Source organism: Triticum dicoccoides, chromosome 7A (assembly GCF_002162155.2).
Source record: "Triticum dicoccoides isolate Atlit2015 ecotype Zavitan chromosome 7A, WEW_v2.0, whole genome shotgun sequence".
NCBI classification, from domain to species: Eukaryota; Viridiplantae; Streptophyta; class Magnoliopsida; order Poales; family Poaceae; genus Triticum; species Triticum dicoccoides.
Genome location: NC_041392.1, coordinates 517,597,498 through 517,613,756, shown reverse-complemented (window position 1 = coordinate 517,613,756; position 16,259 = coordinate 517,597,498).

Below are 16,259 nucleotides of genomic sequence, written 5' to 3'. Positions count from 1 at the left end.
CTAGTAAAACCCGAGACAATGCTCAAAGAAATTATGCTACTACTGAAAAAGAATTCTTAGTAGTTGTATTTGCTTGTGATAAGTTCAGGCCTTATATTGTTGATTCTAAAGTAACTATTCACACTGATCATGCTGCTATTAAATATCTTATGGAAAAGAAAGATGCTAAACCTAGACTTATTAGATGGGTTCTCTTGCTACAAGAATTTGACTTACATATTGTTGATAGAAAGGGAGCCGAGAACCCTGTTGCAGACAACTTGTCTAGGTTAGAAAAAGTGCTTGATGACCCACTACCTATTGATGATAGCTTTCCTGATGAGCAATTAAATGTCATAAATGCTTCTCATACTGCTCCATGGTATGCTGATTATGCTAATTACATTGTTGCCAAATTCATACCACCTAGTTTCACATACCAGCAAAAGAAAAAGTTCTTCTATAATTTGAGGCATTACTTTTGGGATGACCCACATCTTTATAAAGAAGGATTAGATGGTGTTATTAGATGTTGTGTACCTGAGCGTGAACATGAACAGATCCTACGCAAGTGTCACTCTGAAGCTTATGGAGGACACCATGCTGGAGATAGAACTGCACATAAGGTATTGCAATCTGGTTTTTATTGGCCTACTCTCTTCAAGGATGCCCGTAAGTTTGTCTTATCTTGTGATGAATGTCAAAGAATTGGTAATGTTAGTAGACGTCAAGAAATTCCTATGAACTATTCACTCATTATTGAACCATTTGATGTTTGGGGCTTTGACTATATGGGACCTTTTCCTGCCTCTAATGGTTATACACATATTTTAGTTGCTGCTGATTACATTACTAAGTGGGTAGAAGCTATTCCAACTAGTAGTGCTGATCATAACACTTCTATTAAAATGCTTAAAGAAGTTATTTTTCCAAGATTTGGAGTCCCTAGATATTTAATGACTGATGATGGTTCACATTTTATTCGTGGTGCTTTCCGTAAAATGCTTGCTAAGTATGATGTTAATCATAGAATTGCATCCCCTTATCACCCTCAGTCTAGTGGTCAAGTAGAATTGAGTAATAGAGAGCTCAAATTAATTTTGCAAAAGACTGTCAATAGGTCTAGAAAGAATTGGTCCAAGAAACTTGATGATGCATTATGGGCCTATAGAACTACATATAAAAATCCTATGGGTATGTCTCCGTATAAAATGGTTTATGGAAAATCATGTCACTTACCTCTCGAACTAGAACACAAGGCATATTGGGCTATTAAAGAGATCAATTATGATTTTAAACTTGCCGGTGAGAAGAGGTTATTTGATATTAGCTCACTCGATGAATGGAGAACCCAAGCCTACGAAAATGCCAAGTTGTTTAAAGAAAAAGTTAAAAGATGGCATGATAAAAGGATACAAAAGCGTGAGTTTAATGTAGGTGATTATGTATTGCTATACAACTCTTGTTTAAGATTTTTTGCAGGAAAACATCTCTCTAAATGGGAAGGTCCTTACGTTATCGAGGAGGTCTATCGTTCCGGTGCCATAAAAATCAACAACTTCGAAGGCACAAATCCGAAGGTGGTGATCGGTCAAAGAATCAAACATTATATCTCAGGTAATCCCATAAATGTTGAAACCAATGTTATTGAAATCGTAACCCCGGAGGAATACATAAGGGACACTTTCCGGAATGTTTCAGACTCCGAAAAGGAATAGGTATGTGGTATGGTAAGTAAACCGACTCCAATACAGTTTTAAGGCAATATTTCTCCGTTTTGGAATATTTAGAAAAATAGAAAAATAAGAAGCAGTCCGGGAAGGACATGAGGCCTCCACATGGGTGGAGGGCGTGCCCTACCCTACTGGGCGCCCCCCCCCTACCTCGTGGGCACCTCGTGCACTCTCCGGACTCTGTTTTCTTGCACAATATGTATTTTGGTCGGTAAAAAATCATTATATAATCTCCCAGGGGTTTTGACTCCCGTATCACGCAATTATCCTTTGTTTGTGTTTCGAGCTATTTTTCTGACAGATCCAGGACATCATGTCGTCTTCAAGTGCCCCCAAGGACTAGTTCTTCGAGAAGGTCATCAACCCCTACCTCGCGGAGGTGTTGCAACACCCTCAAACCATTGAGATGCATGAGGGGTTGTTGCACATCCGCGATGTTGAAGCACGGAGGCAAGGCTCGAGGCATTGGAGCAAGATGTTTTCAAGTGTTAGGAGATGGTGCAGCATGGAATCGATTCCAATCACATTATGATCACGGAGTTCACCAACAACCACAAGCTGGACGTCAAGGACATTGGGGAGGCCATCTTCAAGCTTCATGAGAAAATCGAGCACCTCCAAGCCCAGATCTATGACCTGCAAAATCAAAATTGTGAGTATGAATATAGATTCAAGAGGATGAGTTTGGCTGCAGATTTGAGGTTTTAGGAGACTCGATCATCCTTCTATGATGGTGAGCCTATGCCTTGGAAGGAGGACGACAAGCCTACACCATCAACAAAACCATCACCTTCTCCACCAACAAAGAAGAATTGAGTATCTGGTATGGGAACTCCCCTTGGCAACTGCCAAGCTTGGGGGAGTGCCCCGATATCGTATCACCATCACTTTTATCTTTACTGTTTTTCTTAGTTCGATCCTTTTGGTAATATCTTGATCTAGTAGAATAAAGTTTATGGCATGATCTAGTTTTGAGTTTTGCTTTATGATCCCTCTATGTAATCGAGTTCGTGAGCTATATATAATAAAGATTAGTGTTGAGTCAAGGGCTTGATTATTTTGCCATGATTCAAAGTGAATAAAAGAAAAGAGAAATAAATAAATAAAAGGAAACAAAGAGATCATATGGATTTTATGGAGAGTAATGAGCTCACATAGAAAAAGTATGATGAATAAAAGTTGTTGAGAGTTGACAAACATAGTTTTGGTCATCGTTGCAATTAATAGGAAGTAATAAAGAAAGAGAGGTCTTCACATATAAATATACTATCTTGGACATCTCTTATGATTGTGAGCACTCATTAAAATATGACATGCTAAAGAGTTGACGTTGGACAAGGAAGACAACGTAATGGGTTATGTTTTCTTACATCTGAGATAAATTATATTGTCATGGATCATCCAACATGGTTGAGCTTGCCTTTCCCCCTCATGCTAGCCAAATTCATCGCACCAAGTAGAGATACTACTTGTGCTTCCAAATACCCTTAAACCAGTTTTGCCATGAGAGTCCACCATACCTACCTATGGATTGAGTAAGATCCTCCAAGTAAGTTGTCATCGGTGCAAGCAATAAAAATTGCTCTCTAAATATGTATGACTTATTAGTGTGGAGAAAATAAGCTTTATACGATCGTGTGATATGGAAGAAATAAAAGTGACAGACTGCATAATAAAGGTCCATATCACAAGTGGCATTCTTTCACATTAAGATTTTGTGCATCCAACCATAAAAGCGCATGACAACCTCTACTTCCCTCAGCAAAGGGCCTATCCTTTACTTTTATCTCCTACCTTGCATAAGAGTCATGGTGATCTTCACCCTTCCTTTTTCCATTTTATCCTTTGGCAAGCACAGTACGTTGGAAAGATCCTGGTATATATGGCTAATTGGATGTGAGTTTTCATGAACTATTATTGTTGACATTACCCTTGATGTAAAACGTTGGGAGGCAAAACTATAAGCCCCTATCTTTCTCTGTGTCCGATTAAAACTCCATACCCATAAGTATTGCGTGAGTGTCAGCAATTGTGAAAGACTATATGATAGTTGAGTATGTGGACTTGCTGAAAAGCTCTTATATATTGACTCTTTCCTATGTTATGATAAATTGCAATTGCTCCAATGACTGAGATTATAGTTTGTTAGTTTTCAATGAAGTTTACAATTCATACTTGAAGTTGTGATTGAATTATTACTCTAGCATAAGAAATCATATGACAAGAATTATGTAAGTTGTTGTTCTAAGAATGATCATGATGCCCTCATGTCCGTATTTTACTTTTATCGACACCTCTATCTCTAAACATGTGGACATATTTTTCGATTTCGGCTTTCGCTTGAGGACAAGCGAGGTCTAAGCTTGGGGGAGTTGATACGTCCATTTTGCATCATGCTTTTATATCGATATTTATTGCATTATGGGCTGTTATTACACATTATGTCATAATACTTATGCCTATTCTCTCTTATTTTACAAGGTTTACATAAAGAGGGAGAATGCCGGCGGTTGGGATTCTGGGCTGGAAAGGAGCAAATATTAGAGACCTATTCTGCACAGCTCCAAAAGTCCTGAAACTTCACGGAAGACGTTTTTAGAATATATATAAAATACTAAGCGCAAGAAGTTCACCAGGGGGGCCACACCCTGCCCACGAGGGTGGGGGCGCGCCCCCTACCTCGTGGGCCCTTGGTGGCCCTCCAATGGCCATCTTCTGCTATATGGAGTCTTTCAACGAGGAAAAAAACATAAGCCATCTTCTCGGACGAAACTCCTCCGCCACGAGGCGGAACCTTGGCGGATCCAATCTAGGGCTCTGGCAGAGCGGTTCTGCCGGGGAAACTTCCCTCTGGGAGGGGGAAATCATCGCCATCGTCATCACCAACGCCCCTCTCATCGGGAGAGGGCAATCTCCATCAACATATTCACCAGCACCATCTCCTCTCAAAACCCTAGTTCATCTCTTGTATCCAATTATTGCCTCCAAGTCCGGGATTGGTACTAGTAGGTTGCTAGTAGTGTTAATTACTCCTTGTAGTTGATGCTAGTTGGTTTATTTGGTGGAAGATCATATTTTCAGATTCTATATGCATATTAATACCCCTCTGATTATGAACATGATTATGCTTTGTGAGTAGTTACGTTTGTTCCTAAGGACATGGGAGAAGTCTTGCTATTAGTAGTCATGTGAATTTGGTATCCGTTTGATATTTTGATGAGATGTATGTTGTTTCTCCTCTAGTGGTGTTATGTGAACGTTGACTACATAACACCTCACCATTATTTGGGCCTAGAGGAAGGCATTGGGAAGTAATAGTAGATGATGGGTTACTAGAGTGACAGAAGCTTAAACCCTAGTTTATGTGTTGCTTCGTAAGGGGCTGATTTGGATCCATATGTTTCATGCTATGGTTAGGTTTACCTTAATACTTTTGTTGTAGTTGCGGATGCTTGCAATAGAGGTTAATCATAAGTGGGATGCTTGTCCAAGTAAGGATAGTACCCAAGCACCGGTCCACCCACATACCAAATTATCAAAGTACCGAACGCGAATCATATGAACGTGATGAAAACTAGCTTGATGATATTCTCATGTGTCCTCGGGAGCGCTTTTCTCTATATAAGAGTTTGTCCAGGCTTGTCCTTTGATACAAAAAGGATTGGGACACCTTGCTGCACTTTATTTACTTTTGTTACTTGTTGCTCGTTACAAATTATGCTATCACAAAACTATCTGTTACCACTTATTTCAGTACTTGCAGAGAATACCTTGCTGGAAACCGCTTATCATTTCCTTCTGCTCCTTGTTGGGTTCGACACTCTTACTTATCGAAAGGGCTATGATAGGTCCCCTATACATATGGGTCATCACTTCTCCCGAATTGGAAAGTAGTTCATCACAGAAATCAGTTCCAGTGATGCCTACACCAATTAGTAAAGAAGTTAATGATGATGATCATGAAACTTCGGATCAAGTTACTACCAAACCTCGTAGGTCAAACAGAGTATGTTCCGCACCAGAGTGGTACGGTAATCCTGTTCTGGAGGTCATGTTACTTGACCATGATGAACCTACGAACTATGAGGAAGCGATGATGAGCCCAGATTCCGCAAAATGGCTTGAGGCCATGAAATCTGAGATGTGATCCATGTATAAAGAACAAAGTATGGACTTTGATTGACTTGCCCGATGATCGGCGAGCCATTGATAATAAATGGATCTTCAAGAGGAAGACGGACACTGATAGTAGTGCTACTATCTACAAAGCTCAAATTGTCGGAAAAGGTTTTCGACAAAGTTCAAGGTGTTGACTACGATGAGATTTTCTCACTCATATCGACGCTTAAAAGTCTGTCCGAATCATGTTAGCAGTTGCCGCATTTTATGAAATCTGGTAAATGTGTGCCAAACCTATTGTATACCTTAGCATGATTTTGGCAAGGGAGTACAATAGTGATCTAGGAGTAGATCACTGGACAACGGTCAAAATTATCCTTAGAGGACTAAGGAAATATTTCTCGGTTATGGAGGTGATAAAAGAGTTCGTCGTAAAGAGTTATGTCGATGCAAGCTTTTGACACCGATCTAGATGACTCTAAGTCTCGATCTAGATACATATTGAAAGTGGGAGCAATTAGCTAGAGTAGCTCTGTGCAGAGTATTGTAGAAATAGAAATTTGCAAAATACACGCGGATCTGAATGTTGCAGACCCGTAGACTAAACTTCTCTCACAAGCAAAACATGATCGCTCTTTGGGTGTTAATCACATTGCGATGTGAACTAGATTATTGACTCCAGTAAACCCTTTGGGTATTAGTCACATGAAGATGTGAACTAATCACATAAAGATGTGAACTATTGGTGTGAAATCACATGACGATGTGAACTAGATTATTGACTCTAGTGCAAGTGGGAGACTGAAGGAAATATGCCCTAGAGGCAATAATAAAGTTGTTATTTATATTTCCTTATATCATGATAAATGTTTATTATTCATGCTAGAATTGTATTAACCAGAAACTTGATACATGTGTGAATACATAGACAAACAGAGTGTCCCTAGTATGCCTCTACTAGACTAGCTCGTTAATCAAAGATGGTTAAGTTTCCTAGCCATAGACATGTGTTGTCATTTGATGAACGGGATCACATCATTAGAGAATGATGTGATGGACAAGACCCATCCGTTAGCTTAGCACTATGATCGTTTAGTTTGTTGCTATTGCTTTCTTCATGACTAATACATGTTCCTATGACTATGAGATTATGCAACTCCCGAATACCAGAGGAATACTTAGTGTGCTATCAAACGTCACAACGTAACTGGGTGGTTATAAAGATGCTCTACAGGTGTCTCCGATGGTGTTTGTTAAGTTGGCATAGATCGAGATTAGGATTTGTCACTCCGATTGTTGGAGAAGTATCTCTGGGCCCTCTCGGTAATGCATATCACTATGAGCCTTGCAAGCAATGTGACTAATGAATTAGTCATGGGATGATGCATTACAGAACGAGTAAAGAGACTTGCCGATGATGATATTAAACTAGGTATAATGATATCAACGATCAAATCTCGGGCAAGTAACATACCGATGACAAAGGGAACAACGTATGTTGTTGTGCGGTTTGACGATAAAGATCTTCGTAGAATATCTAGGAGCCAATATGAGCATCCAGGTTCCGCTATTGGTTATTGACTGGATATGTGTCTCGGTCATGTCTACATAGTTCTTGAACCCGTAGGGTCCGCACGCTTAACGTTCGATGATGATTTGTATTATGAGTTATGTGATTTGATGACCAAAGTTTGTTCAGAGTCCCGGATGAGATCACGGACATGACAAGGAGTCTCGAAATGGTCGAGAGGTAAAGATTCATATATTGGAAGGCTATATTCGTACATCGGAAAGGTTTCGAGTGATTCGGGTATTTTTCGAAGAACCGAGGAGTTACGGGAATTCACCGGGGGAAGTATTGGGCCTTATTGGGATTTAGTGGAAAGGAGAGAAGGGCCACAAGGGGAGGTAGCGCGCTCCCCATGGGCTGGTCCGAAATGGACTAGGAGGGGGCGGTGCCCCCTCTTTCCTTCTCTCCCTCCCTCTCCTTCCTTCTTCTCCTACTTGGACTAGGAAAAGGGGAAACCTACTCCTACTAGGAGTAGGAATCCCCCCTTTGGGCGCGCCCCTTGAGGCCGGCCCTCCTCCTCCTCCCCTCCTTTATATACAGGGAGAGGGGCACCCCAGAGACACACAAGTTGATCTTTAGCTGTGTGCGGTGCCCCCTCCATAGTTTTCCACCTCGGTCATATTGTCGTAGTGCTTAGGCGAAGCCCTGCGTCTGTACACTACTGTAGGATGCTGCTAATGTGACACTACGATCAGAGACCCTTCGAGAAACTGTGTGCGATGCAATACTTGCAAACGATGTTGTATGAAAACCGTCAGAAATGTGTAAAACATTTGCAATGACGGATGCATCAAAGAAGATTCAGGTTTTAGTTGTGTGTGCGATGAAGGGCATACGGTTCAGTTCAATTAACTGTTTGAAATGAGGAGGAACAGAAGAAATGGGCATCTAGATGAAGGCGTGTGCGATACACAGCATACGGTTCACTCGGATGAATTGTTTGTGATTAGGCAACACAAAAGAAACGGGCAGCCAGATGAAGGTGTGTGCGATATACGGCATGCGGTTCACTCAGATGAACTATTTGCGTTGAGACATGAGAACAGAAACAGTTCAACTTAACAAGATGTGTGTGATATGCTGCAAACAAGTCTGTAATCAAAAATGTGTGCGAAGACCGATAATAACACAAACGGTTGATGCTAATAAGACGTGTGTGTTGTGCGATGGGATTGCATACAGAACAACAACTTATCTATATACACACACTTATAAGGACATGCTTGCATAACCAAATTAAACATCCACTTACATAGGTGGCTACTACAACCATGGCATTTGCACACACCAAAGTAAACTATTACATGCATAATTACATAGGTGGCTACTACACACATGACATTTCCACACACACCAATAAAGTAAACTATATATTACATGCATGATTAACTAGCATAAACGATCATCTGATCATCATCTACTTCTTGTGATGCTTGCTCTACATGTGGCTCGATCCGGGCTTGTCGATTTGGGTAACGAGGCACTTCCTCATGTCAACGATCCGCCTGTGCATCTTGTAGCATGTGTACACGCTCTTGGCCGCGAACCTGAGGTGAGGTTCATCCAGTTGCCGCATCCAGGCCTTGTGCCAGGATACGGGACTTGTTCTCTGGGCATCCCACTTCATCTTTTCATAGTAGGGGTCGATGATGGCCGAGGCAAGTTCGACCAGGTAGTCCTGCTTCGTGCTGCCCCAGACCCTGTAGTGGTCATGGATTTCGACAAGGTTCTTGCAGGCCAAGCCCGTAACACTGAGCGCTTTCACATCGTCTTTGGTATCCACTGTGGCAAACTTGTAGTCGGTGCTATTGAAAAACCTGTTGAAACGGTCGCAAGGCTCTGTGGCCATGCAGTAGTGGTAGATGAGGACATGATGGCGCACGCACAACCGGGCGACGGCAAACTTCTGATCTATGTCGGGACGACCGGCGGTGTACTGGAGGTTGATGCCGACCACCTTGTACTTGTCTCCAGCAAGCAACTGCTCAATGTTGTTGATGTAGTCGTCCACCACGGCTGGGTTGATGGTGTACACCACCGGGAGATCCGTCTCCCTCGCGTGGGTCTCCACTCTATGCTCGCTAAACTCCATTGGAGCACCGCCAGACATCCCCTCTCTATGTGTCATCGTGGGTGTGCTTGTTGTGTTGTGGGGCGCGATTGAAAGGTTGAAGAGACTAAGGTTATAATGGCTACGGGAATTAAAGGGGAAACCGGACGGCTAGGAATATCGGCAGGCCCTAATGGCAGTTCTAATTTGCAGCGCATAACCCCATTGTGCCGCACGTAACTGCATCGCGTGGCAACGCTCGCGGCGCAACCGCATGCATATGGGGCCCCCGACGTGATCGTGCGCACGCCCAACCGCTGGCAGAGCGCGCGCGGAGGGACGCGAGTAGAGCGCTCCTTAGTCGCCTCAAGGAAAAGTTGTCCACAAGCCGAGCGCGCCGATGGACGCGAGCAAAGCACGCCGCGGCGCCTAACAGTGAGCAGAGCTTGACGAGGGACGCGAGCAGAGGACTCACGATGATACGTGGCAAATAAGACGAACTGTGTGAGCGATGACGGAGACATCAAGCACGAATCATATTAGAGTTGCGTGTGCGATACGTGGCAGACAGTTGATCCATCAGAGCTGTTTGTGATGGAATAAGCCGTGTGTGTTGCGGGAAAATGCTTGCTGGTGTATAACCTCAAATTTAACCAAAAATGTGTTAATGCATGTTACAAAAATTGTATAGCTGGGAACTATGTTCAAATACGACTCCAACGATATAATCTATGGACACATGCATTCATATTTTATTAGTTAAATCCTACTTATAAACCAGGACGGGGTATAGTAGGTAATTAAATCGCAAACATTTTTTTATTAACTGTGTGTGTACCTGTCCTCTCGTTCTCCTCTCGCACGTCTTGTCACCCAGCTGCCGCAGACGGCTTACAACGCAAGCTTGCGCAGCGCGCGGGGGCGCTCTTTTGGCCAAATAGTGGCACCAATCAATCGTCGGTGAGCCCGTTCCCACAAAACCTCGCAGGTTCCCGCGCACGCTTCTCGCCCAACTCGGTGAAATCCCTCAAAATCCCAATGCTTGCCGGCCTGCTATAAAAAACCCCACGACCGGGGAGTCCTGCGTCGCATTTTCCCCTCCCTCCCTATAGCTTATCTCGTCTGCTTCTCCCACAATCGCCAATGACACCGGTTCGTTGTCGTCGCTCAGCCACTCCGTCATCATCAGAGGACAGCTCCAGCTGGGAGGCTACACCGCGGTGGCGGCGCATTCCTCGGCTTAGTGTAGTGCGCGCGGTGTCCCTGTTGAGTGTGCACAGAACACCAAACACACGCTCCGCCGCCGCTGCCCGTCAGCAGCTGTTGCCGGCCGCCGTTGCCTCCACACCATCGTCGAAACCCAGGGCCATCTCCCCCTCCGCCGCCGTGGCCCGAAGGTGGGAGGTGGCCGTCGTGGCCGCCACCCCACTACCGGCCACCGTGGCCATCACCCGCTCCGCCATCGCGGCCCAAAGGTGGGAGGTGGTGGTCGTGGACACCACCCCATCGTCGGCCACTGTGGCCGCCAGCCCACTGTTGACCGCCGGGATCATCACCCGCTCCACCATCGCCACCCAAAGGAGGGAGGCGGAGGTGGAGTTCCGCACGTGCATTTGCGACCTTGCGCGCTACATCGAGTTCCTACGGGAGAAGGAGGAGTGCCTCGTCGAGCACGTAAAGAGCCTTATCGCAGCCGTGGCCGCAGCACACGCCGACGCAGAGGTGAGGAATCAGTAGATCTACGAGCAGTCCGACCGCTTTGAGAGGGACCTCTTGAGCGGCAGTGGGCGTTCGAGCTGGCGAACGTCGCTGAACATGCAGCAGTGGCAGGCACCGTATTGCATTTGTCCAGCTCGTCGGTAGGCTCCTCCTCCTCCTCTGCCTCTTAAGAGCGTGCTCGATAGAGGAGAGGCTGTCGGAAGTAGCACAAAGCCCCTCCGTGGTAGTAGTAGTATTTAGGGGCTATTTTGTTCAGTTCATCTGACTATAGATGTGTGGTCGAACTTTAAACGTACTTAAAATTAGCTACTATATATAGTTGAACTAGCTATTTCAGTGCGTGGTTGGCAACAATTGGGGAGAAGTTTGGTCTGTTCAGCTATCGAGTTGAACTGTTTGTATAAATTAAGAACGACTGCTTAATCTATGAATGAAATCTATGCTTAATTACTGAATTTTAATTTCAAAAATTACATAGTGCTAATGATTTCTAGCTGCATATTTTGCAAATCATAGTGTTACAAGGATTGAAAAATGGCAACGTTACTAGATCAATAAGTGTAAATCTCTCCAGTTTGACAAATGGCAACATACCCAATAAGACAGATGCAAATCTTACCAAATTATTTGTATGTGGTTGCACACGGGTCATCCAAAACAACCGTTTGTGTTGAAGGGATGAACAAATCCTGCGCTGCTCTCACTTTGCATACGGGTGTTCTATCTAAATCGTTTGCAATCAAGAGCAGCAAAAATCTTACTCGGCACATTTTCTCTTGGCCTCCTAGGGAAGTTGTCGGTTTGCATACGGGTGCTCTAACTAAAACATTTGCGATGAGTGTTTTATATTTAAAAAACGAATTAAACTGCGGCTTGAGCGCCATTAATGGAGAGGATGCGAGCAAGGCGGGCGGCCATGAAAGTCAAAGGGTTCGCTTCCAAGTGATCCTGCGCAGCGTACAACACGCATGCTTCCCGGCGAGCCTGCGCACTCAAGGACAGCTTGCACGCCTCTCGGTCAGCCTGCGCACCGGACGGCGCTCGCACGCCTTCCGTTCAGTCAAGGTCAAGCAGTTGTCTGCACGGAACCTCCTACAGCCATTAAAACAAAGACACATGGCATCACGTGAATGGTTAACAGAATTTTGGATTTACTAGAATTTAAAAAGCAGGCATCTCAATGTTTTACCGACAATCAACGGTGCCCTGGTGTTTGAAATTCATTCCCATTTTTTGCATGGGACCTAAGCATGCACCCAAGGACACATATTTGATTTTTCAACCAATTTATATGCACTGGAGCATGTGCATGTAGTTCGAATTTGCATTATGCACATAAATGCATTGAAAAATCAGTTAATGCATAAAAATGTCCAAACGAACCCTGGAAAATCACAAAAATTCACACAACACTCCTGTTGTTCTATGTTGACACGAGAGAAAAAAAAATTGAAAGCAATAAGACGCAATGGATATCGTTTCATCCCCAAAGGTGGGACGTTCCCTACCAAAAACCATCATGCTTATTGTGAGAAGTTGCGGTTTGTGAGAAGCATATACCCAAACCTGCCCCAAATGGGACAAAATTTGTAGCACGGCATGTTGATGCCACTCCATGATAGCATGCCAAGTTTCATGAATTTCAGACGAGTTTTCGATTTGCTAGAATTTAAAAACCATGCATCTCGATGTTTTGCTGGCAATCAACGGTGCCCTAGTGTTTGAAATCCATTCCCATTTCTTGCATGGGACCTAAGCATGCACCCAAGGACACAAATTTGATTTTTCAACCAATTTATATGCACTGGAGCATGTGCATGTAGTTCAAATTTGAATTATGCACATAAATGCATTGAAAACTCAATTAATGCATAAAAATGTCCAATCGATCCCCGAAAAATCACAAAAATTCACACAACACTCTTGTTGTTCTATGTTGACACGAGAAAAAAAAAGCAATAAGAGGCAATGTGTCATGGGTTTGTCACAGCAGATGTCCTTGTGTAAGGACTTAGTCGTGGAACCATCGCAACGGGTTAGCTTAAAGGGGTTAAACCGGACAAGGGGACACAGGGAGTTTATACTAGTTCGGCCCCTTCGATGAAGGTAAAATCCTACGTCTAGTTGTGATTGGTATTGCTAGGGTCTCGAAGGCCAGCGAGCGAATCCGCTTTGTCTGGCTCTTGAGTTGTTGTCTCTTGTCCCTCAACCGTTGTCGGGTCGTCCCTTTATATACACAGGTCGAAGCCCGCCGGTTTAGAGAGTCCCGAAGCCGGATCATAAACGTGTCCAGTTCGGTCTCTACACTTCCTATCTTACAAAGCAAGTTACACAATTAAGTCGGTTTACATCTAGAGGCCTTAACTCGCCTCTAGGCCTTGGGCCTTCGTAGAGCGCCATCATTCTTACATCTTCATGGGCTTCTTAATCTTCATAAAGCTAATCCGGCTACTCCTGGCCGGTTTACGTCTAGTAGTAATATCCCCAACATTAGGCCCCAGATTGGTTTGAACTGGTTCATGTCAATCTTCATCACTTAGAAAAATTCCTCCTTTGCATCTTCACTTTGATCTTGTACACCGTCGTGACGTCATGTTCCAGGACCATAACAAACCGCACTGACGTCATCTATTCTTTGAAGCTGAGGAGTACCTTCATTAATGCATATCTAGTCATCGAGGCGACACCATTATTAATTATCCATTTTGAGCTCCTCGATTCCTGCACTTGCCATTTTATCGTTTCACCTTATAAATAGGGGCAGAGGACCCCTTTATTTTCTTTCCGTTACCCCTTCATCCCTTCTTCTTCCTCGCGACATCTCCGCACCTGAGCGCTGCCGCCATTGTCAAGCTTCGCCTCTGCCTCACCATTGGCCGCTGCGTCAACCTGTTCGTACTAGAGCTCCGCAGCACACCTCCGCTGCTTCCACGGTCACAGTAAGTCCTCTCCTCCTTCCTTTCTAGATCCATTAGGGTTTCCTTGTTCTTCGCAGTTCTTCGAAGTTCATCGGGGCTTCGGTGTTGTTCCTCCTTGTTCCTCCTTAGTATATAAATGGACACTTCACACTTGACGTATCCCGTGCCATAGCTAACCTTCTGTTATCACCACAAACCCTTATGCACAAAAAAACTGATCTAGTACTTTATGAACTGTTTCGGGACCAATCTTTTTCCTTTTCTGACTTGTGGTAGATCCAAAATGCCCCTGTGATCCTGTGAAACCTGTTTTTACTTTACTTAACCCTCTTTGCCTTAGATATGTATCCTCTTTACCATCTAGGCGGTTTACCTTTGTAAAAACAATCTATCACATACCATTACTCCCCTAGTAAACCGGCAAACCTTCTGCATGTTGATAGTAATAGTCCGGTTTAAGAACACATGTATGCCCTTTATATGACCATGTCATTCACTGTTATATTAATCTCCGGTTTACGCAATTTCACATACCGGTATATGTTTATTTCATTGCATCTTGCGCTCCTCCATGAATGACTCATAAACCGGCATTTCCTTTTCAACTTCCGTTTCACAATGGCCAAATAGTTTGCCTCTTGCAACTGGGCTCCCTCCCGGATCACCGAAGATCAACTGAATGAAATGGTTAGTATCGGCACCTTGCCAAAGAAGACGGAGATCCGGTGGCGAGTTCCAGGAACAGAAAATCCTCCTACCCCGAGGCAGGGTGAGGTAGTAATCTTTGTTGACCACATAGGCCATGGCTTCAAACCGCCAGGGTCAAAGTTTTTCCGGGATGTTCTTGCCAGTTTCCAACTCCATCCTCAAGATATTGGACCCAACTCGGTGTCCAACATATGCAACTTCCAAGTTTTCTGTGAAGCGTACTTGCAAGAAGAGCCCACTGCTGAGTTGTTCCGGGACTTTTTTCATCTGAACCGGCGCATAGAGTTTGTAAATGGCCCCAATACTGAACTTGGTGGTGTCTCGATTCAAAAGCGAAAGGAAGTTGAATTCCCTCATGCCAAACTACACAGCCACCCTAAGGAGTGGAACCAGACTTGGTTTTATTGCAGAGATACTTCTCCTGAAGATGAGAATCCCCTTCCAGGCTATCGTGATTACCGGCTTTCTAACACCCATCCAATGCCGCAACGCTTAAGTTCTGCAGAACGGGCCAAATATCCCCCTCAAATCGCCAAGCTCCGAGCCTTTATGGCCAATGGTTTAACAGGTGTTGATTTCGTGCGCTGTTGGATATCTTGGAGCGTCTTGCCGCTAAGCTGCCGCCCCGGTTTAATGTGTGAGTACACCGGTGATGTTGAAGATCCCCAACGCCATATCAGCATTCAGGTGACCGATGAAGAGGTCACTAAAGGCGTAAATAAAATTTTGAATGAGTCGGAATCAGTCTGTCGTCAAACCGGCTTGAACCCCTTCTATACTAAGAACAAACCGCTGGCTGTAAGCACTATACTTCCTCTTCATCTTTGATATCTTTAATTTGTTCAACTTGTAATCCTTCTTCTGTTTATGTATGAATAGGGTGATGATCTCTTCTGGAAACGGAAATCCGTAGATAAAGCGGTAAAGCCAACTGGGGATAAAGCGGTCAAACCATTCCGTCCCAAAACCAAAGCTATCAAGCGGACCTCAAAGCGGAAAACGGCTGACCGGATCAACATGGAACTTGATGAAGATGCTGATGATCCGGAAGTTGAGGTAGAACTTGACTCACTTGGCTCCCTTTTCATGCACCTCATTAACAATGATCTTTACCACGAGGACGTAGAAGGCAGCCAAGCTGATGATGTAGAGGTAATTACCTTTTCCTCCGGTTCAGACTCTATGCCAACACAAAAAACCCGTCGAGTAGTCCGGAAAGTAAGATTTCTCATCCTCTTGCATACTTGGATCCAACATTTATTTTGAAGACACAGCAGCATGAAGCTCGCCGGACAACCCGGCACAGTGCCCAACAGGTCACTTCGGCCGGTTTACCTGATACCCCGGCTCGGAAGCGTCGGTCTGAGGTCTCTCCCACTTGTGACAATTCTTATCCCAAGGCAGGTTATTTCAGACAACCTCTTAATCCATCTGATTCAAATTATCAGGTGACCCCTCCCTCA